Genomic DNA, 4,001 nt, shown 5'->3' on the forward strand with positions numbered 1-4,001 from the left:
ATATATATATATATATATATATAATTAAGTAGGTGTTCAATGTTGGCAGCGAATCAAGGAAGTGCCCCTGAATCATGTTCATTTAACCAGTCAATGAATATAAGCAGCTTTTATTAACTACAGTTGGTTGTTGTCAACAGTACATTTTGGTAGTTTGTTTTTATGGTGCCTAAACCAGGACATAAAAGTAAATGATCAGTGACGGTCATTTTATATATTCAAGTAAAATCCTCCACAAACACATTAATTGAATTAAGCCCTTTACATCCCATCCATAACCTTGAAGTTAGTAAAAAGATTTCCACAACTACCCAAGTGAGAAATAGTTAACGTACAGAGGTCAAAAATACATTGGCTCTGCTATATCTACATAAAATAGAGTCGTTGAGTCCTAACAATAGATGAAAGAATTAAAGTAAGTGAAATTCAACAGCTACCTTAGCCACTGAAGTTAATAGGCACCTGCTCATTTCCAGTGCCTGGCCTGGGTAGCATACTCCTCCCTCATGATCAGAACAGCCTCCTAGTACAATCTGGCTCATATAGCAATGGCAATTTCTGTAACTGCTGCTGAAATGGTTTGACATGAGGCAGATGAGTAAAGCATGGATTGTATGGCTCCCATATTACCCTTAACACCTCCCCTTTGTTTCCCTCTGGTCTTACCCCCAAAGATCAGACCCATCTGCTGTTATCTCTTTTTATAACTGCTGCCTCCTCATTTCAGAAATGCAGAGGGGCTGACAAAACATCGGTTTCATTATAAATATTTCAGAGACTTTTTTTCTTATTTTTTCTTCTTTATTTTGGTAATTGATTACTGTCCTAGCTGCCAAATAGAAACTGCTGTAAGCAAGTAGGCTAAATTCTCTATTTAGCTAAAAGGCTATCATTCCTTTACAACTTTCATTTTCATTTGAGCACCTCGTTTGAATGTATTTGGAGTATCTAAACAAATAACAAGCAAGTAAAATGTAATATTAATTCTCTGTTTTATTACTGATTCTGATGTCAACCTTCTCTGTCCAGTTGAGTGTCTCACAGATTGTGGACTAAAGACTATATTAAACATTGGAATCACCTGGGATGAGGAGCAGTTTATTAAAACACAAAGTCCTGGGTCCCCACCTACTGAACTGGAATCTCTTGGCAAGGCATAAACACTCCTAAAGATCTTTATGGACTAAAGTATAAAACTCACAGCAAGGCAATGAACTTTTACCCACTCATAATTTGAAGGTTTTTTTTTACTTTTTCCATTAGAGAGAAGCACCATCAACAGGGTCATCATGTTACAACTCACTCCCGGTTTTATTCAGCGTGGGTCTTGGGCATGTATATGTGCATCCACTGTGCATCGAGAGGACACAGGACACAAACCTAGAACTTTCCCATGTCAATCCAGTTGCATTACCATGTGCCATCACTTGGTCTCCATTCTTAAAATAAAAATCCCTTCTTTGAACATAACACAATTAAAAGAACTAAAGACAATTAATTACATTTTATAGAATTACAAATGGACAAAAATATTAGACAAAGTATGCTTTGTTCCTATTTCTCTGTGCTGCACCTCCTATTTGCTCTCAAGTACAGCACTCACTGCAACATTTTGCACTATAATATATTTGACTTATCGATTTACCTCACTTGGCTATAAGCTGCTAGGGAGCAACATCAGTGTCTTTATTTTCCAAGTTACTTACTGAAATGAAAAAACAAAAGAATAAATATTTGTTCTCTACATAAGCTTATTCAGATATAGGAGTTACCTTAAGAAACTCCACTTCAAGTTGCCAGAAAAGCCATACATCATATTTCACAGACTCTAATATGTCACTGTTTATTATAAGACATGTCCTTATTTTACGTACTACCAAGAAAGAAAAACTCTGAAAAGTAGATATGACACCACCATTGATTGTAAGATATATTCCATTTTCAAGGATAATAAAAATGTGGAAAAGTACATGTATTGCTGTTAATGAAATAGGTGTCATGTTACATGGCACCCTGGTAGCCATGAAGTCTAAATGTACCTCACCGGAAGTGATTGTCCTTACTGTATTGTCCAGTCATTCTCATTTTACCATGTTGTGTGTAAAGAGCAAGTAGTGTAGATACTTCATGATCTGAGTGTATCTACAGAAAGATGCTTTTCTTGTTGAACACTGTCCAATGTACAAACCACTGTAAAATGGGGGTCTCAATAGACACTGATTCCTGATCACCCAAATAGGTCATTTATCTCTCTGTCTAACACGCATTTGTTTAGGCTACAGAGCTCTGTAATATGCGACTTAACTTATATTCAGTGTTTTAATGAGAGTAATAAAAATAAGTGGGTGGGCCAGGGATTGAAGCCATTTATTTAAATGAATTTTAAACCTAATTAGGTAACTAATTGTGCATCAGAACTTAGTTGGTGTTCAACATGTCGGGTATGGTTAATGATGATTTATTCTAAAATTCTTCATTCGGATTGCTTTGTTCTCTATTTTCAATGAGTTGAATCATTAAAAGACAGCTTTAATTTGGAGAATGTTCTCCTTCTTAATCACTTCTATTAAATTTGCAGAAATTTAAGAATGTTCTCCTTTTTAGTCAGTTCTTCTACTAAATTTGCTGAAATTTAAGAATATCACAAAACAGAACTCAATGTTAAGAAAATGAAAAGTGAGAAAATTTGCTGTTTAAAGCCTTCTCTGGAACCTTTTATGTGGCACAGAATTGAAGCAGTAAATTTTGGACCGTATTTGCCAAACACAAAATAATACACTGGTAATTATCAATATTTCAATGCAAAAGCAGCATTGTGTGGGTAAAATTTCTCACAGGCCTACATAGTATAGTAGTAAATAAACTCTTCCAATACATTTGCCCTGAGTGAGCTTTTGAGGACCATGGGGGTAAACCCAGTAAAAACATGAAACAAGTTTCACTCAACTAGCCAAACAAAGAGATGAAATTGTGGTAGAAAGAAAATAGAAAGCGACATGGCTCCAGTGAACTAGGTATTTCAGGGAATGAAGATTTTCTACTGATAATTCAGCCTCCAGCAAACAAGCTAGTGGCAGAAGAGGCCAGGCCTTCAGAAGAAGGTTCCACATGGCTCCAGCGAACTAGACGGATCTAAGAGCACTGTAGCTAAACATCCAAATACCAATAGGGTTAAAATATTCCTCAATATCTACTGAATCTGCTGCACCAGTGATCACAACAGAACGGCAAAGAGATTCTAGATCACCTCTGTCTGCTTGCTCCTGAACATTCAGACTGAACTTCAAGAATCTGAAAGAAACACACCATCCATCAGATGACAAGAAATCACTGCCGGATCACAAGAAATATGGGAAAACAAGAAAATACCTCTCTTCAAGGGAAAAGAGTAACTCTTCTTCCTCCACAAGCAGTTTGGTGAAAATCATGATAAGGAATTTAGAGCATTCAGAATATCGAAGCTAACAGAGATGGAAGAGAAGAGAGATAATGAACTGCTAAAGAGAAAGGAGAAAGAAGTTGACGAGTTCCAGGAGATGAGGAAATTCTTGCAAAATCTAAAAGAGGAATTACACACTTTACAAAAGACTCAAACAGAACTGTTAGAGATGAAGTCTATAATACAGGAAGTCAAAATCTCCCTTGAAAATATGAAAAGCAGACTAGATGATTCAGAAAATATAATCTCAGATGTAGAAGAGAAAATGGCTGGCCTAGAAAAATCCACCACGAAGACTGAGAAAATGGCCCCAAAATTTGAGAATAATATATGAGAAGTACTAGATACCATCAAACATCCAAACATCCAGATAATTGGCATTCCAGAAGGTGAAGAGACTCATAAGGGCATTGATAATCTATTCCATGAAATCCTGCAAGAAAACTTTCCAAACCTAGAGAGGCATTCAAAGATCCAGTCCCAAGAAATACAAAGGACCCCAAATAGAATCAACCCAAGAAGATCTTCTCCAAGACACATTATAGCCAGGTTGACCAAAACC

The sequence above is a fragment of the Tupaia chinensis genome, unplaced genomic scaffold (genome assembly GCF_000334495.1).
Source record: "Tupaia chinensis unplaced genomic scaffold, TupChi_1.0 Scaffold140874_1, whole genome shotgun sequence".
NCBI lineage: Eukaryota > Metazoa > Chordata > Mammalia > Scandentia > Tupaiidae > Tupaia > Tupaia belangeri.